This window comes from Mustela putorius, unplaced genomic scaffold (genome assembly GCF_011764305.1).
Source record: "Mustela putorius furo isolate JIRA1106 unplaced genomic scaffold, ASM1176430v1.1 tig00537227_pilon_pilon_pilon, whole genome shotgun sequence".
NCBI classification, from domain to species: Eukaryota; Metazoa; Chordata; class Mammalia; order Carnivora; family Mustelidae; genus Mustela; species Mustela putorius.
Window position 1 is genome coordinate 24,885,970 of NW_025422368.1, and position 24,343 is coordinate 24,910,312.

The 24,343-nt window shown below is 33.2% G+C and overlaps 1 protein-coding gene across 5 annotated transcripts in view; it reads left to right on the forward strand.

The window, feature by feature from the left end:
* The window catches only part of CCDC91 (coiled-coil domain containing 91), a 356,615-nt gene that overhangs the window by 26,993 nt on the left and 305,279 nt on the right, over nucleotides 1-24,343 (forward strand). The window contains exon 1 of one of the 5 annotated variants that reach the window (XM_045073380.1): nucleotides 16,987-17,019. The exons of the other annotated variants lie outside the window; for them this stretch is intronic. The gene's annotated coding sequence lies outside the window, so the exon portion shown is untranslated. Of the gene's footprint in view, nucleotides 1-16,986; nucleotides 17,020-24,343 lie in introns of those variants that run through there. 5 annotated transcript variants of the gene reach the window in all.

Sequence of the window (24,343 nt, forward strand, 5' to 3'; positions counted from 1 at the left end):
TTTTGAGGCATATTTTTAAGATTTGTTAGTGTGAGTCCCGAACAGACTTTACTGTAGGTTTCATTTAACTCCACAACTAAGGAGATGTGCTCCCGAGGATTCAGCTGAATTCTCTATGTATTACAGGGTTTATCCAGTCTGACTAGTAGGAATATAAATCATTGCCCACTCTGTGAGCTCCAGATGTTGTACTCATTTTTGTTTATCTTTTCCTTGTCTTCTGTAATTTTCTGTCATTGTGTATGGGTTTTAGTCATCTCAAGACTTGGGCAGACTTTTCTATCTGTCTCTGGGATTTTTAGTATAGTTTTCTTAAGTTCTTGGCCCTGGAAGTTGTAGTTGCCTTACAGACCTTTAACAGTCTCCTCAACTCAGTTTTGCTTGGGTTCCCCCACTATGTCTTGTAGCCTGTAAGCGGACTCCAGATTGTAAGCTGGGCAACTACAATGCTTTCTTTGCTTATTTCCTTTCCTTCAAGTGTTACAGTCCTGTGCTACCTGTGGTCTAATATCTGAAAACCACTGTTTCATATATCTTGTTCAGTTTTCTAGTTGTGTTAGTTGGAAAAGTAAATCAGACGCCTGTGTCTCCATTTTTTGAAAGTAGAATGTTATCTTTATAGTCTAATTTAAACTTTCCTTCGTCCTTTGTCATATTTTTCCTTTGAAGTAACCACAGTACAGAAGATAATGGATATTTTAGGGGTGGATGGTTGTGAAGATGTTTGCAAGTAAACTGCTGGTGATAGTTAGGAAATGTGTGTTTTATTTTTTTCTGTTCACTCTTTTTATCTTTTATTATAGTTTATATTATATAAAGTATTTTATAAAAAGTAAAGTCTCTCCTTGTCATTATATCTTTGTATAAAATTTACACGCTAGGAATATGCACCGTATTTTTTGGTAATTTCCTGTATTTTAGACACATACTTCCTACTCTTAGTAAACCTTGAGAAACCAGACATTTCTCAGTTCTGTATCCATAATAGATCATTGTACTTAGCAACTGTTTAGAAAACACACTCATTTTGACATAATGTGAAAAATTTTAGTGTACAAATTTTATGCTATTTGGTTAATTAGAGATCCTTAATATAGTTCAAGGCTTTTCCTGTTCATTTTCTGAAATGGGTCTAATCTGATCTTTCTCCAGATCTGTATTCTTTCTGACTAGGTGACAGTTCCAGAGCTTTCCATCCTTGGCACTATTATCCTTTTCGTTGTGTTGAAACAGTAGTTTATATGATAGCTGCAGCTGCACTTGGATAGCTCTGCTGCTTTGGTCTTTTCAGGATTCATGCATGTGTAACAAATACCAGCAGTAACACCATCTCTAAAGGACGAGCACTATAGATATGTACAATTTAAAATTATTTCTTTTGGAAACTCCTCTATTTTTCCATTCTTTCTTTATTTCTACTGGAAATTATATGTGTTCTTCAAGGTTATGCAAGCTTTGACAAGCTGAGCTTTGCTAGCCTATCCAAGGGAAAAGTCAGCACCCCACATAGAGCCAAAATGGAGGGGGAAAAATCCCCAATTTTAATGGCACTGTGTCAGGAAATGGAAAGCCTGGTGGGGCATGTGTGCAGATAGATGTAAACTTATAGCTCTGCATGCTGTTAGGTTTCCATTGTGTTCCTTTAATGTCTTATAGAGACAATATAATACAGGTGTTGGTGAGAATTTTTTTCCTTGACTTTTTAAAGGAATAGGTGGGTGTTTTTGTGATGCTGTCAAGATAAAATTTCTATTTTTTTTGAAATATTTACTATCTGCTATTTCTGTAAATAAATGAGTCTTTATGTAGCCTTTGCATTTTAGACACATTACTATTGTTGTGTGCTCACTTATGTTTGGCTCTGCTTTCAATTGGTTTCTTTTTTCTTAGACTTGACCTATTTGATGTACATACCCAACCTTCTAGTGTTCCAGTGCAACTATATGCTCCTTATCTCCTTTCTTCTTTTGCTTGTCTCTTGAGCAAGATTTCTCCCTTTATGTTTATTCTTTCCTCTTTTGAAACTTCCTTCTTTGGTATAGCATTTCACTAGGGTATTATTATATAATTTGGTAAGTTAAGTAATCCTCATTTATTAATGATACTGGTGTAGGAAAAGACATTAGGTTGTGAGTTTGATTGCTAAGAAAGAATTCTTGAGGTGTTTTTGATGCAAAAAAGTGGTTTTATTAAAGCATGGGGACATGCTTTAATGCATGCTTTTGTGGGCAGAAAGAGCTGCACTGGGGTCATGAGGAGAGGCCCCTTACATACTTTCAAGTTGGGAGGAAGTTAGAATAGCTTAGGTTTCTAAGGAATTTTGGAATAAGGTTTCCAGGACCTTGAGGGGGCTAGCTATTATTGGGAAAAGTTATTTGTTACTGTCTAATAAAAAGTGAGTCATGAGACCCTTCAGATGTATATCGTGGGTCAAATGCTTGGGAGGTGATTGCCAACATGTATCTTGGAGGGTAGGGATAAAGGAAGTTTCCAAAGAAGTTTTTAATGTTAAAGTAGACTTAGAGGATCTTGGAGGTTGAGCTAAGATTACTTGTTGTCCTTAGCAAATAGTAACATCGATGCAGCTGAATCCTTAGAGGAATGTCACTCTCTGTTTCAAGGACTTGTCAGTGGGCTGTAGGTAGTAAGGAAATTTAATAATTTTTCCTCTGCCTGTGTTTCCCACATCAGTACTGCTAGTAATAGTAAGGAGTTTTGGTATTTAAATTGACAATCAGAGGAGGTGTTAACTTATGTCATTAATTTTACAATGTTAAGCACTTTGAGTGAGATTTTCTTTTCTTTTTTTTTTTTTTTTTAATTTTGAGGGTTTTTAGTTTTTATCTAGATTCTTACAATGAGGGAAAGAAATGTCTTAAAACAAGTAAGTAGTCTCCTAAAACCATAGGTTCTTGGAGGAAATTATGTCAGTTGAAACTTAGGCCAGTAGAGATATGTCTGTACTGTTTCCTTGGTAGCTTCAAGTCAGGTATTTTCATGGATGCTCTGCTTGTCCCAGAAAGAGAGCCTAAAGCTGAGTTTTTCACTTGGGGAGTGCTTAAATGCTCCACGAATCACTGACCAGATTTGTTTCATTTTGTGCCCATGTGGTTTCTGTGGGTAGTTTGTTGTTTTAAAAACTTTGAAAGAAGAGCATTATTTTTTTTTCCTGGCAATCATGCGTATCCTGTGCAAGTATTTTTCATTATTAATAATCTTGAGAAGAACCAACTCCAGGTCATAATGCAGTTGGCTAAAATCACAAGGTTTTATCCAGTCATTCCATATGATTTGTGTCTGGTTTGCCAAAATACATTAATTTGAGGTTCCCAAAGGGCAGAGTAATGGTTTTCTCTCCTGTTTTTGACACCCACCTGTTTTTGGAAATTATTTCTATCAATTTTGTGTAAATTAACAGTCTTTCAGAGGCATTCATGAGATATTTAGATTTAATTTTTTCTAGGCCTATATACTGTTTTTACTTTGGGTTGAGTATTTCCCTCCTTTCTTACTCTATATAGCAATTTCCCTTTGTTTTTGTCTTGAATTCGATCTTTCTCATTGTGTTTTGTTTTTCATCTTCTTTCTCATTTAGGCCTAGTGGTTAGAAATGTTGTCTTTAGTTGAATTTTAAAGTGGTTAAGTTTTTGTCCTTTTGCGTTCTCCTGTCCAGTAGTGAGGATTTGCTTCTGAAGGGACACTGCAAACTTTTTAGTAATGAATTTGGGTTTAAAGAGAAATTGAATGAAATTCCTGAGTTATTTCAGAAGTTGTAACCTCATGTTATTTACATTTCTGGCCACACTGAAGGTTTTCATGAAAGTGAAGTAGTGTCGTCAAGATTTTGAAAGTGAAGCTTTTGTGTCATCAGCCTGTTGGCATGAAATGTGTTTTTAGGATTTTGCTAGACCAGAATTACTATATTAAATAGTCCACATAAATGTAGGTAATAAGTGAATTAACCAGTAACCTCCTAAGTCCAGTGGTTTCTGTTCATTTCTTATCTCCTTTGGCTTCTATTATAGCTATTTCCATCCGTATACACTTTTCCTGTATGATTTCTAGGGCATCATTCTTTCTTTGTATATTTATGATCATTTCTTTTAATTTTCTTTTACTGACTTACTTTCTTCGACTCATCCCTTGAGCAGTAATGGTTTTCTATGTTTTTTATATTCTTGGCCTAATTAAAAAAAGCTTATTGTTTAAAATAATTTTAGATTTATGGAAAAAATTGTGAGTCTGTAGAGAGTTCTTATATATCCCACTTGTAGTTTTCCCCATTATTGATATATTAGTATGGTGCAGTTGTTAAAATTAATGAACCACAGTTTATAGATAATTATTGACTTAAGTACATACTTTTTTTTTCAGATTTCCATAGTTTTTATGTATTATCCTTTTTCTTTTCCAGGTTCCCATATAGGCAGGATGTCATATTACGTTTAGTTATTATATGTACTTAAGTTCTTCTTGGCTGTGATGGGTTTTTAAACTTTACTTGCTTTTGAGGACTTTGACAAATTTGAGTAGGAGTTTTATAGATTGTCTTTCAAGCAGTTGGGGTTGGTCTGATATTTTTCTTACGTTTAGAGTGAAGTTAGGGGTTTTAGAGAAGAGACCACAGATGTAAAATATCATATTTATCATGTCCTATCAAGGGTACATACTATCAACATAACTTAATCATTGTCTATATTGACCTCAGTCATTTGGCTGAGGTGGTTTTTGTCAGGCATCTCTGTTTTACAGTTCGTCTTCTTTCTTCCTCTTTCCATTTGTGGTGTTCAGAACAAAATCAGTGTGTGCAGGCCACACTTCAGGAGTGGGGAGTTCTCTGAGGGTAGAGTATCTGTGTAAATTAATTGGAATTTTTCTGCATGGTTTCTCTCTAGCCTGTTTGCTCATAGAAAGTGGAGGTAATGATAGGGATCTTCTGAGGATTAAAAGTGATAATGTATCTAAAGAGTTTAGGTATGTGTCTGGTACAAATTAGTACATTGTAAAAGAAAGTTATTTTTATTATTCTGTGACCTCTTTTAGTCTCTGTGGAATGGCCTTTCACAGTTTGGCTCCTGGCCACTTAACCAGCAGCTTCATTTGTGCTTATTCTCCTGCCATATTTACTGCATCATCCAACAATTTCACACTATTTGTTATACTTTCTGGGTTGCCATACTACATTTTTTGTTTTCTTTTGTTTTTTGTTTTTTTATACCTGTCCCTTCTCACATGTTCTTTTGTCAGGAATGTTTTTCATCTTTCTTGACTAATAGGAAAACTGGCTTCTACATATCCCTCAGTATTCAACTTAAATATTCCCACCATGAGAGCTAATCATCACCATTTTCTGTTCTTTTTAAGAAATCATGTTATTATATTATTTAATTTATAGTATTTGAGCTAATTTAGGTTCTATTCCTAACCTAGAAAGAACTTTTACATTAGATTTCCAAGGTTAGCTTAATATGTTTGAGTACTTAATTTAGATATTGAAATGCTATATATTATGGATATTATAAGCCTCAAAAAATACCCCCCAAATAGTGACCATATGGTGACTAACTGGCTCTACTACTATTACAGAATTTTAACAATACTTTTTTTTAACGTTGTAATTTTGGGTTTTGAACATGTGGGTTGTGAAAAGTAAACTGGAAATCTTGTCTCTTGGGTTGGAATCTGGTATGGCTTCAAATGACAAACAAAATATTTTAGTATGTACATGCCAGGTAAAATTTCGAATGGATTTTCCATAGGGTACAAACTTTTGAAGCCAAATAATGTAAAGTGATTTTATACTTGCAGACAGATTCCTGTTGAGTTACTTTGGTTTTTATTAACTTGTGGGAAAATCAGTAGGTGATTAAGCAAACAACTAAGGAAATATCTTTGTACGTCCTTTGTGCAGTTTGTTCCTGTTTACTTGTCACAGGTTTTTCAGGGAAGAGTTCTGAGATGATGTGCCAAGAGTTGGTATCCTGAGTCCAGTGGGTTTTTCTTTTTGTTTTTAAAATGACAGGTGTATTTCAAGATCTAGAATATCTTGCTTTGTTCCAAGGAATTATCCTAGAAGAATTGAAATTAGTAATTTTAGATTTTTAATTGTACTTAAACGAAGATATGTATATTTTCTTCCTTCTAATTTACTTGAGGATTTTAGGAGAAGTACATTGTGTAACATTAGGGGGGCCAGTTTAGAAAGGTCTAGGTAAATTTATTGTCTTTCAACTTGCATTATTCTTATTTATATGAGTGGCTGGAGATGTCACAAGTAATTTGAGGTCTATATCTGGTTTTATGTTGAGTGAATCTGATCTAGGCTCAGTTATCTTCAATGGTGATTTTCCCAGCTGTAAATTAAGAGCTTGGCATTGAAAATCATGTGGTTTTGTGTAAGTAGAATTCAGATTGTGATGTTTTCTCTCACTTCATAATTCTAATTTTAGAGTTTTAGTTTTTATAGTAGAATAATTCACTCTAGAAAAGTCTAAAATCTGATTGTCCATATATTGCCAGGAACATTGATGGTCAATGGTTTGTCAAAGTGGATATCCTTAGTAGAAATATGGTGAAGCATTTACTCATCTACTCATAGAATTGTAACCATGAATTTTCTATCTTTTACTTGTAGAGTCTACAAGAACTGTGTTTGCATTCTCAAATTTCTTGGAAGCACAGAGCTATCTATGAAATTTTCTCTTCATTGGTAAAAAGGGAAGAATGGGGGATAAGTCTACTTGAGCCACTTACTGCTCTTTTGACTTTCCTTAAAAAAAACAAAACTCACCTTTCAAAATAGTGGTTTGAATTCAATAGGGTTACAATCAGAATACTGCAGGTACTATGAAGTCTTTTCTTGTAGCTGTCACCTACTTGTGCAGTGCCATCTACTTGATTATAAATGCCTTGAGGATTGAAGTTACTTTATAATCATCTTTGTGTTACTCTTAGCTTCTCACATAATTTATACAGAGTAAGTGGGTTTGTTGAATTAAATTGAATTGACTTGAATTGGAGGGGCTGGGGCATTAGTCAGATGGAAAAACAGGGCTAATCTGAGGGAAGCTAAATCTTATAGTCCTTTTAGATACCTTGTTTTAGTTTAAGTAATCAAGAATGGTGATGTTTTATTTACCTTTAAAACCCTTATGATTGACTAGTCAGAAATTGTAGCATGGCCTGTTACCAGCTAGGAATTTACCTTTCAATAAGCTGCTCTGTGTGATGGTTAAAAAATGCCATTACATATGTTGTTTTCAGGGGATAGTTTTCATCAATTAATTTCTAGACTAAATTCTTCAGTTTTCATTTGTTGCTCTCCCGTTTAAAAAACTAACGTGTAATTTACATATATTGTGAAATGTACCCATAGGAGGCATATAATTTGTTGTGTTCTCTTTCTACTATATACTCTAATTAAGATCTAAAACATTTCCATTTCCCCAGAAAGTTCTTCAGGTCCCCTTGTACTCTCTTTCTCTACACCATTTACCTCATCCCCTGATTCACTCTTCTGATTTCTTTTACATAGATTAGTTTTACCTGTTCTTGATCTTCCTACAAATGGAATTACACATTATGCACTCTTTGTGAGTGGCTTAGGCTGCCCAGCATAATGTTTTTGATTTTTTTTTATTATTACTAAGTCAGTTCACTTCAGTATGACACATGCAATTTACCGTCTTCACCATTTTAAAGTGTACAAGTCAGTGGTTTTTAAAAATTATTTATTTTATATATATATATTTTTAATTTTTTAAAAAATTAAAAAAAATTTTTTCAGTGTTCCAAGATTCATTGTTTATACACCACAATGTAGTGGTATTAAGTATAACCACATTGTGTTAACCATCACCACCATCCATCCACAGATCTCTTCATCTTGCAAAACTGAGATTTCATCCTTATTTCTTAATTTAAAAGACATTTTCTGAAAAGAGGTTATAGCACAAACTCCTTAATCAACTCAATTGGATATTGTTTATAAGAATATTTTTTGGGGTGGCTCAGTAGGTTAAGCATCTGCCTGCAGCTCAGGTCATGATCCTGGAGTCTCTTGATCGAGCTCCATGTCGGCCTCCCTGCTCAGCAGGGAGCCTGCTTCTCCCTCTGCTCCTCCCCATTCTCTTGCTCTTTTTCTCTCTCTCACAGTCTCTCTCTCTCAAATAAATAAAATCTTAAAAAAAAGAATTTTTTTTTTTTTGGGTGAGAATGGTTAGTCATAAAAATGGTATGTACATACCTTAAAACATAGTTTATATTTATAGTCCAGTCTTCTGATATTAAGTCCATATCTTTCCTGTGAGCATACGTCTGCTGAGTGGAATTCATCATGGCCTTTTTAAAAATCACACCTTTAACCATTGTCTTTAATATCTAGTTTGATTTTCCTTTAGTATAGTGAGACAGTTGAAAATAGTCCCAGTGGTTACTGTACCAAATTTTTATAGTCTTGCTTCTTGAAAATGTGTTTTTAAAAGCAACTAGAATTTATCGGATTGTTATGAAATATTCAACTTACTCATGGAAACAGTGACTTCAATTCTTAAAGATTTTTAAAATATTTAATCACATTATATAATATTAACAAATAAACTGGGATAAATATGTTAAGAACAAAACAACTGATTCTCAGTAGTGTATGGTCAACCTGTGGTAGCATAGTTGCAGGGTATGTCTTACTTAGTAGCCTTAACACTTTCTTTAACACAGTAAAAATCAAAAGTAATGGGGAGTACAGGTTTATTTAATGATTAACTTATGGGTTATTTAATGGAAGACAAGAGAAACTTGTACTGTAGATACTAAATTATAATTTAAAAGTTTTTAAAACTTTCATTATCGTACAAGCAGTCTGCTGTCTTCCCTATTGTCATGGTGAGTTTATTTGTGCATAAAATGAAATCATAGGTTTTGTTTGAGTTATCTGTTGTTGTGCAGCAAACAACCCCAAATCTTAAAGGATTAAACAACCATTTTATTTCATTCACAATTTTGTGGGTTGGGAATTTGGGAAGGATTTTGCTGGTTATATACTGTTGTGGTCATCTAGCACTGAGGCTACAATTACTGGAAGAGTGGGAGATTCATTAAGTATTTTCTCTTCATGTGGTTGCTCCACATGGCTATTTTGAGTTCCCTTGCAACATAGGAGTCTCAGGATAGTCAAATTTCTTCTGTGGAGAGTGGCATCATCCAGAGCAAGTTTTCCAAAGGACGGTAAGTTGAAGCCATCAGGTCTGAGCCTGGAAAATGGTACAGTGTCGTTTCTGCCACATAGTACTGGTCAAAGCCATCATGGAGGCATAGATTCCACTTCTCTATAGGATGCATGCCAAAGATTTTGTGGCCATTTTTAATCTGACACAGGTTTAAATGGTCTATACAATTGATGACATTTTTATTTTTAAAAGCCCGAGAATATTTCTGGTGGATGTCAACATTGCAGTCTCTGGAAGAACACATGGGTCTGTATTTAACTGATTCAAATTGTAAATGAATATGAAACATCTGGAGAGTTAAACTGGTGAAGGATAGAATGCTGGCAGCAACATCATTATAGTAATGGCTGCTGGACAGTTCTAATTTATCAGTTCAGTGCCTGTTTTACCAGTAGGTTTGAGTTTCAGTCTCTCAGAGCATTTAAAAAAAAAAAGAGAGAAGAACAAAATTCAGTAACATATAGATGAAATTGAATTTTAATCTTTTGGCAGGCTGCAAATTCCGTTTGGTAGCTTGGTAACAGACATTTTAGACAACAGTGTGATTTGGTTTTAAGTGGAGTAGGTCATTTTCAAATGAATTAAATAATTTGCAAGTAACTTTTTTCTTCTTTGTTACTTATACTCGAAGTAGTGTCATTTATGTATATAGTATATAGATAGGTAAAAATTTTTTTTTTTAAATATTTTATTTAGGGGCACCTGGGTGGCTCAGTGGGTTAAAGCCTCTGCCTTCAGCTCAGGTCATGATCTCAAGGTCCTGGGATCGAGCCCCACATCGGGCTCTCTGCTCAGCAGGGAGCCTGCTTCCTCCTTTCTCTCTGCCTGCCTCTCTGCCTACTTGTGATTGCTATCTGTCAAATAAATAAATAAAATCTTAAAAAAAATATTTTATTTATTTATTTGTCAGAGAGAGAGAGAGAGAGAGAGAGAGAAAGAGAGCATGCCAGCACAGGCAGACAGAGTGGTAGGCAAAGGCAGAGGGAGAAGCAGGCTCCCCACCAAGCAAGGAGCCCGATGCGTCCCAAGATCGGTAAAATTTACCACTGATTTTAAATACAGTGTCCTGGGATGCCTGGGTGGCTCAGTGGGTTAAGCCTCTGCCTTTGGCTCAGGTCATGATCCTAGGGTCCTGGGATTAAGCCCTGCATTGGGCTCTTTGCTTGGCGGGGAGTCTGCTTCCTCCCTTCTCTCTGCCTGCCTTTCTGCCTGCTTATGATTTCTCTCTCTGTCAAATAACTAAATCTTTATAAATAAATAAATAAATACAGTATCCTTTATTATTACTAATGATAAAGGAAAATCAGATCTTCCAGGTCATTTCTTTCAATGACACACTGTGATCTTTTTTGATGTCCTGTGAAGACGCAGGGAAGAATATCTAAAATGATCATTAGAAATACCTTCTTTCACTAGGTTTTGCCATGCTTTGCTCTTGGAAGTAATACCACTTTTATTAAGATCAGCCAACATTAGAGTGTTGTTTTGTTAGATCTGAGACTGACTATATCAAAGAAATTCTATTTAATCTGTATGAAATGAATGTAACTAATGTGTTGAATTATTTTTTGAATAAAGCAGAAATGGAAATACTCTTCCTTTCCTTGTGATTGTTTGATGCTGGTACCTGCTTTTCTGATGGTGCCCAAAGGAATTACTTTCACATGTTAAATCCACTATAATTTTAAGTGATTCCTCTCTTTAGTTAAAGGCTGGTTATTCCCAGTGACTTGTATAGCATTGTTATTAGTAATTACTCGTTAAATTTCTTATGTACTTTTGTTTTATTACATAATGCATAGAAATAAATAATTTTTGGTAGTCATTAACATAGTTCCCTTATTTTATATGAATATGTATTAGGTAGAGGTAATTTTCTGTGGAAGAGTATTACTATTCAGCTTTGTTCTTTTATATATAATATAGATATTCTTAATAGCAGGATAAAATTATATTTATGAGCTTAATGTCACTGTTGTATTATAATTTGCCTTTTCTCTCTTCCATTTAATCTTTCTTGGCTTGAATTATTTTATTTTATAAATTATTTTAATATCTACTATTTTTATCTTGAAGTATGATTTTTTCATATGAAGTAGAAAAACCAAAAAACTGAGACTGCTGTACTCAAAAGAGTTCACATGAAAGTTTATATACTATATTAAAACATGGCTCAGATTATGTAAAATGATGTGTAGTCCCTGTTACCTTAAAATTGGCCATGTGGTGTAATATGAAAACCATTCTTAGTAACTAGAGTATCTTTAAAACCTATAAAATACAGGTGAGCCCCAATTTAGGACCACATAAAATGTGAAAATCTGATTTATGGAAATGGTTAGGACTTACTTGCATTATAGAATTTTTCCCCAGTTTGTTGAAAAATACACTTTCATGTATAATGTAGGTATATAATATGTATAATGTTTTTGCAGTTAAGTAGTTTTCAATACTTAATACTTTTTATTTTTGTGTAAGTATAAAAATGATGATACATTTTATTTTTTTAAGATTTTATTTATTTATTTGAGAAAGAAAGAGAGAGAGAGCACAAGTAACCAGAGCGGCAGGCAGAGGGAGAGAGAGAGCAGACTCTGCCAAGCAGGGAGTCCGATGTGGGGCTTGATCCCAAGACCCGGAATCATGACCCGAGCTGAAGGCAGCCACTTAACCAACTGAGCCACCCAGGTGTCCCGATACATTTAATTTTTTAAAAATATTTTATTTATTTATTTGTCAGAGAGAGAGAGGGACCACAAGCAGGGGGACCAGCAGACTCCCCGCTGAGCAGGGAGCCCTGTAAGCGACTCCATCACAGGACCATGGGATCATGACCTGAGCCAAAGGCAGATGCTTAACTGACTGAGCCACTCAGGCGTCCCTGATGATACATTTTACTAGAAAATTATTCACAGCTGCACTTCTTTTACAAAACTGAACATTTATCTCCCTTTAGTCACTTTCATTTGAATATAGTAGGTATGGTTTCTGAAGACTTTAATAGAAAAACAGTAGGTAAAAGTATATACAACTGTGGAATTTTATAATGAATTGAAAATTAGTAGTTCTTTTTGTGTATTTATTTGTAGTTTTATTTGTGTATTTATTTGTGTATTACTGTGTTATTAGTGATTGACTTATTTTCTTTGATTTTTCCTGTAACTCTGAGTAATATGTAATAGTTATGCTAGTCTCTTCCAGTTTGTTTATATATATATAAAACACATGTATATATATGCATTATATATACATATGTTACATGTATATATAAATGTATTTTTTTTACATTGTGGTAGGCAGAAAAATGTCCTCCAAAGGTAACAGTTCCTAATCCCTGGAATCTGTAAATGTTACCTTATTTGGAAAAAGGTTTTTGCAGATATGATTTAGTTAAGGGTTTTATAATGTGATTACTCTATCCTAGGTTTATTCACTCATATAGGAAATAATTATTGAGCATTTACAGTATGTCAGCCATTGGACTTGCTGCTGGGGATATGATAATGGCCAAGAGAAGGATATTTAATGAATAATAACAAAAAAATCTTTGAAATTAATTAAGTAGGGGAAGCAAAGTAGAGGATCTTGAAATAGATCACCATACATACAAGAAGGTTATATATGAAAATTCAGTTCAGGTTAATGTGTATGTATTATTTAGCAAATAGTTCTGGCATATTTGGCTATCCATTTGGGATAAATAAAGTTGGATCTTTATCTTACATGATATACAAAAATAAATTCCACATGGAAGGACTTAGTAAAAATTCTTTAAATGTAGGAGAGGACATGTGCATTCTTGCGGTGAAGGAGACCTTTACCACCACTGTAAACCTACAAAAAGATATATTTGTATGAAACCTAACTTCTGAATGAAAAAATACACTATATAAACAGTGGGTTTGGTGAAGACATTTGCAATTCAGAGGACGGCCGAAGTTGATCTGTTATTTGAAATAACAACTTAGATATTGACAAAAAGGGAGCATATAGCAAGCAATTTAAGAGCCGTAAGCAAAAGGTATGAGGAAGCAAATTCAAGTGGGCAAAAACATGTACAAAGATGTTGAAACTCATGAATAGAAGAAGGCAAATTAAAGTACAGATATAATATTACTGTGTCTATCAAATTGCCTCTTTCAGATCCTGCCGTTTATTTCCAGGGGGTAGCAGGGGTGGGGGAAGAAAGAAAAAGGAAAGGACCAACAGTAATTTTTTGCTGGCAAAGACCTAAAGGAAAAGTTATTTTTGTACTTTGCTGGTAGAAATGTGGATTAATGGAGCCTTTTTGGAAGAATATCTGACACTGGTTAAAATTAAAAACAAAAACAAAGACACACCTATATACTGATTGATGTAGCAATCGCATTTAAAAAAAATCTGGCCCATAGAAACATACCTACATACCTATAGGTTTCTGTACAAGCATTTGTATTGTCAAAAATTTGGAAACGAAGTATATGCCTGTCAGTGGAGGAATGGTTGAATAAGTATGTATCTATTATGCATCTACAGGATGAAAGCTTAGTAACAGTAAGAGGGAAACAGATACACGAGGGATTTCCATTTGGATATTATTTGTGGGGAATTTGGATTTTTTTTTAAAGGTTTTATTTATTTATTTGACAGAGAGATAACAGGTAGGCAGAGAAGCAGGTAGAGAGAGAGGAGGAAGCAGGCTCCCTGCTAAGCAGAGAGCCCAATGCGGGGCTCAATCCCAGGACCCCGAGATCATGACCTGAGCCGAAGGCAGAGGCTTAACCCACTGAGCCACCCAGGCGCCCCGGAATTTGTATATTATTAAGTGAGAAAAATAAGGTTGAAAAAATGCATGATATTTTATATTAAAAAATGTAGTGACAGTACCGTTATATATGTAGATGTGAAAATGAGAGTACATATGTTATATGAGAATAGAGATATGATTAGGTACATAGTAGGTTGTTAACTTGGACCATTTGGGTGGGTGATGGGTGGAGCTAACATGGGGGGTAGGAGGAAGGGAGAGGTATGTGAGGTTGGGAATCATGTCTGCAAAGTAAGAAGAATTAAAAACAAGTTTCATGGTAGTATGATCATATCTATGCATTAAAGTTAAAATCATGCATTTATGTATTTATATATATGAAAGAATTTTAAAAATTGCATGTAGTGGTATTAATTATTATATTCTTTTGGAAAGGAGAATGGTTAAATTGTTATGTTGATGGAATATTATGCAGATATTAATACAGTTATGAAGAGTGTAATTATTAAGCCATTAATGAGTGAACTGTATTTATCATGTAATATATGAAAAAATAATTTATAGTCTCATGTATAATTTAAATATATATGTATGTATTTAAGTACTGGGATGGAATAGGATAAAATGAAAATACTATAGGGGAGAGTATAATGAATTGTTTTTATATTGTTCTGACAAATTCTGGAGAAAAATATGGCTTAAATGCTATAAATCCAACTTAAATACTCATATTAAAAATTAATGTATATAGATTTTGTTTGTGATTAAACATTTAAAAATTAGTCTTTAGGCATTTGCAGGCTGTTTAAATTTGGAACTGACTGGGCATTTTTTAAATCAATATCTTACTCCAAAAGTTAAAGTTTTTCTTGATTTATTAATGAGAAATCTTTGGTTTCATGTACCATTATTTCTTACTACGAGAAAAACTTTGGGTCTTTGGAAGTAATTAGGATAGTTTCATCCTTTCTTTAAGTCACAGTATTGTTATAGATTCAGACAGCCAATTCTATTAATAGCTTAGGCATTGTATATTATTATGTGATGATTGAAATCTTTACAAACTCTTTGAATCTGAATGAAGGTATGAGGAATAAAGAGCAGAAAAAGAAATAGAATTTGCTCTTCCTCCTTCATCTTATTTTGAGAGATCTTTCCAAATCTCTCATATGCTTTATTGTTTTTAGGTGTTTGTAGTGTAGCTTACCTCACCTTAGGTTTTATGAGAGTTTGTGCCCTTTGTATTTATCTGACATTGGTGGTCTGAATTTTCTTGATTTGTGTTTGTTGTCTTTAACTGATTTTGAAAATTTTTCAGCCATCATCTTTTCAGATATTTTTTTGTCTCATTCTCTTTGGCTTCTCTTTCTAAGATTTTAATTACAAATATTATAGACCCTCTGATACTGTTTTGTAGCTCATGACCAGCCATAGTTTTTTTTTTCTTTTCCTCAGGGTCTGTTTGTATGTATTTAAATTTAGGTAGTCTTTTGATTTATTTTTAAGTTTACTGATTTTTTTCTTCTACTCTGTGCAGTTTGATAAGTCCAAAAGGAAGTTTCTTCTCTGGTACTGTGGTTTTCATTATCAGCATTTCCATTTTACTTTTATTTTTGATGGTTTCCATATATCTGTTGATATCTACTTTTGCATGTTTTCTACCTTTACATTATACTCTTACATTAACCACAGTTAATTTTTCTTTCTTTCTTTCTTTCTTTTTTTTTTTTTTTTTTAAAGTTCCTATCATTTGGATCATCTCTTGGCCTAGTTTTGTTGATTTGTCTCTTGACTTCTTTGTTTTTTTTTTCTTTTTCTTTTTTTGCTTGCTTGTCTAATAATTTGTGGCACCGTTTGTAAAAAAGACTGAGATAAGTTGTATTGACGCTACAAAATGGACATACCTCTTTTTCTTCAGGTCATTGATGTTAATGTTTTTAAAACATTCAGAATTAATACAGTATGAAAGTAAGGCAGATACATGATAAAATTGGCAAACCAATTCAAAGGTAAAATGCAGTGTAAGTCAAAACATTTTAAAAAGGACACATTTAAGTTTTATTTTAACAAAGTTCATACTTTAACTTTTTGAATATATGTAGAAATAAAAGAAAAACTTTATTTTGAAATAATTGTAGATTTATTAACAGAGAAGTTCTGCTTACTTTTCCTCCAGTTCCCAAATGGTTATATTTTATGCAAGTACAGGGTAATATAAACAGGAAAACTGAGAGTCACAGAATGTGTGTCTATAATTCTGTGTCATTTTATCCCACCTGTAGATTCGTATCACCATTCCCTCATCAAAATAGAGAACTGTTCCATCATCAGTAGGATCTCCCTTGTGCTACCCTTTTATAGTCAGTCCTACTCCCTCCCCTCCACCCCCTAACCTCTAGACACCATTCATTTCTTCTCCATATTTATAATTTTGTTATTCTGACAATGTTATATAAATGGAATCATACCACATGTGACCTTTTTAGTTTAGCTTTTTAATTTTTTTTTTTTTTACTCATGTCAAGGATGCCCTTGACATCCATTCAACTAGTTGTTTCAGTAGTGCTCTTTTTTTCTCCTTTTAATGCTAATGCTTCAGTGGTGTGGATGTGGCACAGTTTGTTTAATATCTACTTATTTTAGGGCATTTTTATTGTTTCCAGTTTTTGGATATTAAAAATAAAGCCGTGTCCAGTCATGTACAGATTTTTGTGTGGATATATAAGTTTTCCTTTCTTTGGGAAAAATGCCCAGAAGATCTTATTCCTAGATCTTGTGGTAAGTATATGTTCAGTTTTTAAAGTAACTAACAAATATATTTTCCAGAGTTATCTGTACCATTGTACATTTGTGCCATCATTGTTTGAAAGATCCAGTTTCTCTGTATTCTTGCCAACATTTGGTATTGTCACTGCTTTTTTTTTTCTTTTTCTTTTTTGTAGGGTGGGGAGCTCCCAGTGTGGAGCCCAACACAGAGCTTGATCTCAAGACGCTGAGATCAAGACCTAAACTGAGATCAAGAGTCAGATACTTAACCAACTGACTCATGTAGGTGCCTCTCACTCCTTTTTTTTTTCCCCTCTCACTGCTTTTTATATTAGCTGTTGTAATAGTTGTATAGCAATATCTCATGGTTTTCTTAATTTGCATTATGCTAATACCTAGTGAAATGTTGAATGTTTTTTAATTTGCTTAGTTGTTATTTCTCTTTGTATATCCTCTTTGGTGGAATGTTTATCTATATTATCCATTTTCTAATTAGGTTGTTTGGATTTTTTTTTTTAACAATTGAGTTTTGAGAGTTCATTATATGGACCTGAGTCCTTTGTCAGCAGATATGTGATTTGTAGATATTTTCTCCCAGTCTGTACCTTTTCACATGGCATTGTATTTCTTTTTTGTTTGTTTGTTTTTTGAAATACTTGAAGCTGTATGGAAAAGTTATATGCAGTCCAAATAATTCCTGTATATTCTTCATCCAGATTTCCCTAATGTTAACATTTTACCACATTTAAAAAAAAATATTCTTTGTCTCTCTTTGTATGCATATGTATCTGTGTGTGTGTGTGTGTGTGTGTGTGTGTACATACACAGGCCAAATACATATTGTTATAATTTAACTTAATAGGAAAATAGACTAAAAAATAGGAAAATGGACTGAACAATAGAAATAAAAAAGTAAACCAAGAACCTTCTAGATTTGGCTATGATGGAATAATACAGTTTAGATTACCATCTTGTTATAAATGACTATGATACTGGACAAGATATATGAAACAACTATTTTCAAGCATTCAATAAGATACAGCACAGGACTGTGATCCTTGAGAAATAGAAAACAAAACAGTAAGTTAACTTCATATTCTCCCTAGCTTTTTACACTTTCCCTGACCTAAGGAATTGGAAACTAGCTAGGGAATTGTGATTTTGATGGGTAGTGGAAACAGAGATTGGAGTTTAGGGAATCATGAGGCATTTGAAATTTGCAGACAGGGTATTGGAGAGGGAGTTGCAGGGAACTAACTTCAGGAATCTGCATAGAGTTTCCTTTAAACCTTAAATCTTAAATATATATGCACCTAATAACAGAGCTTCAAAATATATGAAGGAAAAAGTGACTGTGAGGACAAAAAGGCATATTCACAATAGTGAACAGTACTCTTTTTGGTGGGAGGGGCAGAGGGGGAGGGAGAGAATCTTAAGCAGGCTCCATGCTCAGTGTGGAGCCCTATGCAGGGCTTGATCTCACAACTCTGAGATCATGACCTGAACTGAACCAGGAGTCAGATGCTTAGCTGAGTGAGTCCCCCAGGTGCCCTGAACAGCACTTCAATCAGCGTGACCTAGTGACATTTGTAGACTGCTATACCCAGTAGTTTCAGAATATACATTTTTTTCATATGCACATGGAGCTTTTACCATGTCTTTCTTTTGGGTACCTAGTGGAGGTCTTCATGATAAACATTTGGATTGTTATTACCTACTTTTAATTTTTTGTGTGTATTCAGTGGGTATAAAGTGGTAGTAGAATTTCATTGTTTTAAAATTTGTATTTCCCTGATAATCTTTGAGGTTGAGAGTTTTATTCATTAAAAAAAAAATAGAGTTTTACTCATTTAACAAGAATAGAGTATAACCTCTATGCCAGTCACTTCTAGGTGTTGGAGATACATTAATGACCAAAACTGGTAACTGCTTGTTCTTGTGAGGTTATATTTTGTGTGTGTCAGGGAGAAAAACAATAATCATAAAATCAAGAAATAGATAAATAAAGTATGTTAAATGGTAAGTGCTGTGTAGGGAAGGAAGAATTAGGAATACTGAGGGGAAGGTTTTATTTATAATTGGGTAGTTACAATGGAAATGATATTTGAGCAAAGACTTGGTGGAAGTAAGAAACTCAAGCAGCTATCTGAGGAAAGAGTATTCTAGGTAGAAAGGATAGTTAATGCAAAGTCTTAAAGCTTAAAAAAAAAAAAAACTGGCTACCTGTATTAATATTAGCCAAAGTCAACTTAAAAAGTCATTTTAGGACTTGATCATTTTATAAGGATAAAAAGTTAAATTCATAAAGAATGTTAAGCATCAAATATAAAGCAAAAAATGGATGGAAATGTAAGGAGAAAGTGGTACCTCTACTATAATAGTTAGAAATTTTAACTCACTTGTGATTATTAATAGGTGAAGCAAAAAACAAAACAAAAACCCAGAAGAATATGGATCTAAATAGTACATTCTGTGGACATATATAGAACGTAGTATATATAGAATAAAAAAGACACATAACTACAGTTAAATCAGAGATTTAAAAGATATTGAGAAATAAAAGCTATCTAAATCAGAAATGAAGAGGTAAAATTGTCTTGTTCACTGATGATAATGAAACTTAGAAAATCCTGAAATTACACACAAAAAACTGTTGGAATTAATAAATAAATTTAGCTAAGTAGCTGGATACAGAGTCAACACACAAAACCAGTTGCCTTTCTATATAGTAACAATGAACAATCTGAAAAGGAAATTAAGAAAACAATTCCATTTATAGTAGCATAAAAAAGAATAAAATACTCAGGGGTTAACTAAGGAGGTGAAAGACTTGTACGATGAAAACTATAAAACATTCCTGAAAGAAAGATGACATAAATAAATGGAAAGGAATCCCATGTCCATGGATTGTAAGACTTAAGATTGTTAAGATTTCAATACTAACCTAAGTGATCTGCATTTAATGCAATCCCCATCAAAATCACAATGATTTTTTTTTCAGAATATAAAAACCCATCCTAAAATTCATATGGAATCTTGAGGGACAAAAGAACAAAGCTAGATGACGAACACTTTCTAATTTTAAAACTTACTACAAACTAAGCAATCAAAACAGTGTGGTATTGGCAGAAAGACATGTATTGATTCATGAACTAGAAGGGAGAACCCAGAAATAAACCCTCTCATATTTGGTGAAGTGATTTTTTGGTAGGGGTGCCAAGGCCATTGGATGAGCAAAAGATAGTATTTTCAACAAATAGTGCTGGAAAAAGTTGATATCCACATGCAGCAGAATGAAGTTGGACTCTTTACTAATACCGTATACAAAAAATAATTCGTAATGATCCAAATGAGATCTAAAACTATAAAACTTTTAAAAGAAAACATTGAGCAAAACTTTGACATTAGATTTAACTATGGTATCTTGGATGTGACTCTAAAAGCACAGGCAATGAAAGAAAAAAAAAATAGACAAATTAGTCTTGATGGAAAAAGTTCGTGCATGAAGGATATAAACTATCAAAGATAACCCACAAAATGGGAGGAACTATTTGCAAATAAAGGATTAAAATCCAGAATATATACAGAACTCCTAAAATGCAACAACTGAAAACAAACCAGCAGATTAAAAAATTGGTAAAGAACTTGAATAGAAATTTTTTCAAAGAAATTTTTTCAAAAAGTTTTTTCAAATTTTCAAAGAAAAATTTTCAAAGAATTTCAAAGAAATTCAAAGAAGAATTTCAAATAGAAATTTTTCAAAAAATTTTTTCAAAGAAGATACACAAATGAGCATATGAAAATAAGGTCAACATCATTAACTATTAATGAAAATCAAAACAACGAGGTACTACCTCATATTCAATAAGATAGCTATTATTGAAAAAAAAATACCAAGTGTTGATGAGGATGTATAGAAATTGGAACCCTTGTGTGCTGTTACTGGGAATGCAAAATGGCACAGCTATTGTGTAAAACAGTATAGTAGTTCCTCAATAGTAAAACTAGAATTGCCAGATGATCCAGCAATTCCTCTTCAGGGGATATACCCAAAAGAATGAAAAACAGGTTCTTGAAGAGATATCTGTACACTAATACTAATAGCAATACTTTTCATGATAAGTAAAACCTGAAAGCAATCCAAATACCTATAGAAAGATGAATGGGTAAGCAAATTGTGGTATTCAATAGACTATTCAGCCTTAAAAAGAAAGTAGTAACAGAGTGTCTGGTTGGTTAAATGTCTGAGTTTTGATTTCAGCTCAGGTCATGATATCAGGTTTGTGAGATCGAGTTTTGTATTGTGCTCTAGGGTGGTTGTGTAGCGTGCTTAAGATTCTCTCTCCTTCTCCCTCTACCCTCACCTCCCCCACATGCGCTCTCACGCTTGCTCTCTCTCTCTCTTCCTCTCAAGAAAAAAAAAAAAGGAATTTCTGACATGTGCAACAAAACAGAAAAACTTTGAGGTCGTGATGCTATGTGAAATAAGCAGTCAAAAAAGGGCAAATACTGTATTATTCCACTTATGTGATACACTTAGAGGAGTCAAACCTATAGAGGCAAAGTAGAGGAATGGCTGTCAGGGACCGGAGGAGAGGGGAATGGGGATTTGTTTAATGGTTTAGAGTTTCAGTTTTGTGAGATGAAAAGAGTTCTGAAGATGGATAGTGATGATTGCACAGCAGTATGAATGTACTTAATACCACTGAACTGTACACTTAATGGTTAAGATAATAAATGTTATGTTTACCACAATAAAAAAGATAATGACAATACTGTTAGCAACTCTGTGCCAACTATTTTTTAAAACAGAATAGTCACATTTCTAGAAAAATATTACTTACAAAAATTGAGGGAGAAATTAAAAGTCTGAATCATCCTATAATTATAAGAAATTGAATCGTCCCACAAAGAAAGCAACAGCCCAGATGTTTGCTAAGCAAATTTCTACCAAAATTTTAAGGAATAGATTATTCCAGTCTATTGCAATGTCTTTTAATTAATAGAAAAGGAGGGATGTTGTACCAGCTAGTTCTGAAAGCCCCACATAACCATGATACACCTAAAACAGATGAAGACATTACGAGAAATGAAAATTACAGATATATGTCCCTCATGAATGTAGATGTAGAAATCTCAAGTAAGGTAATAACCCATTGAAACCAACTTTATGAAAGAAGGCATACACTTTTACCACATTTGGTTTATTTCAGGTGTACAAGAATGTTTTACTATTATATGATCCATGAATGTAAATGATGACATTAATAGATTAAAAGAGAAAAATCATGATAATTTTAATAAATACAAAAAAGCATTTAATAATCAATGTAAATTCATGGTAAGAATGCTTAATAATTAGGAAAAGAGGAAAATTCTTTAATCTGTTGGGACAATTAAGAAAAACAGTCATTAGCAGATATCTTTTAAAGTGGGGAAATATTAAAAACATTTCCTTTAAAAACAGGAATGATGTAGGCATGGCTGTTATAACCCCCATTGTAGTTATCACTGTTACATAAGAAATCATCTCAAACTTAAGGACAAAACAACTAATAGATTCTGAAAGAAACTTGTACAGTGCAGAATAAGAAGGTTTGTTCTAGTCCACCCTTTATAATATATCAGTAGTATGACTTCAGCATTAGACTTGATGGCTAGGGGCTGGAATCATCTGGAAGTATGTTCATCTATCTGGTGATTTGATTTTAGTTGGTAGTCTGGGAACTAAATTAGGCAATAATTTGGAAAATTTACATGTGGCTTCTCTAAGTGGTCTCTCCAAATGGTGTGTTTGGCCTTTTTCACATCATGGCAACTGGGTTTAAGAGCAAGGAGTACTAGAGCACAAGGGAGAAATGCAGTGCAGTTTTATGACCTATATGGGGAAGTTATACAGTGTTAATTCTGGTGTGGTGTATTGGTTGTGGAAGTTATATAATGATCTACAGAGATTCAAGGGAAGAGGACAGAGACTCTACACATCATTGGGAGAAGTATCAGTGATACAGTCTTAGAAGAATATGTGAGTTGGGAGATATTTTTGTTACCATCTTTGGAAAATATAATCACTGTATTGCTTCCTGTACTTAGCATTGTATTGGAGGACATTATCAATGCTTTAAGGAAAAAAAAAGGAATTAGAGGTATTAGAATTGGAAAGGAAGAAATAAAAGTATTATCTGGAGGCAATATGATCATTTACATATAAAATCAAAAGAATATAGGTAAATTATTAGATAGAAGAGTTTGGCAAAGATGAATAGCCATATATAGATAGACTAATATACGGAAGTTAATTGTGTTGTTATAAAATAGTGACAAACAGCTAGTAAACATACTTTAAAAGAAGACATTAAATTGTATTGTAGGATATCATTAGCAATAATATAGCAGGAGAGATGTAAGACTTCTTTAGGGAAAATTTTAACACTCTATTAATAGGCATTAAAAAAAGACTCATTCTAATTTGAGTCATAAGATAGACCATGTTTATGGGCAAATGGCTCAATATCATAAAGACTTTATGTCTACTGAAATAATCCTACAGCCAGAAACCAGTCCACACATTTGAGGAGCTTTGGTATATGGTAAAGATGGCATATCAGATTAATGAGGAAAGAAGTTACTATTTAATAAATGAAATTTTCAAAAGAAAAATAGAATCTCTGCACCTGCTGTATACAAAAGTTAAATTGCAGATTGGTTAAGTACTTAAATGTCAAAAATAAAATATTAACTTTTTGGAAAATACAAGTATATATCTTTTAGACCTAGGGATAAGAAAGTATTTAACAAATAAGACTAAACTTGGCTAAATTATAATGGAATAGATAAATACAGTTAACATACTAAAATATTTTGTTCATTAGAAGTTACCTTAAAGGATATGAAAAATAAGTTCTAAAATAGAGGATATTTGCAATATGCAAAGCTGACAATGATTAATATGAAGAATATTTTTTAAATTGCATAAATCAAAAGGCACAGGCAAAAATTAAAAAACTAGAAATTGGTATTTCACAAATTATATATGGTTAATAATCATTTGAAGAGATTTCAGCTTCATTAATAATTGGGGAGATCAAATTAGATACACAGTGGGATACCATTTAAAACCAAGTGTTGGAAAGGATGCAGATTCACAGTATTCTTACATACTGCTTCAACAAATACAATTTCTGCAACCATTTGGAAAATAGTTTTTCATTATCCCGCAAAGCTAAATATAGACAAACTTTATAACCCAGGGATTTTACTTGTAGGCATATACCCAAGAGAAATACTGTATATATACAAAAGTAAATGTGTTGGAAAATGTTCATAGCAGCTCTGCTCTCAATAACAAAATAGACACTCAAATATCTACTGACAAGAAAGTGACTGAATAAACTGTGGTATATTATATAGTAAAAAAAGGAATGATAGCTGAAATAATATTAATGACATAATATGCAAAAAACTTAGGTCTCCCTAATTTATATGTCATGGGACACCCTTTAAAAATAGCCAGATTAGAAGTAGTGTGCTTTTCCTTAGTAGATAAAGATAAAATGAAACTATTTTTGAAAGCAAGGGAATGATGAAAAATGAATGGAGGATTGTG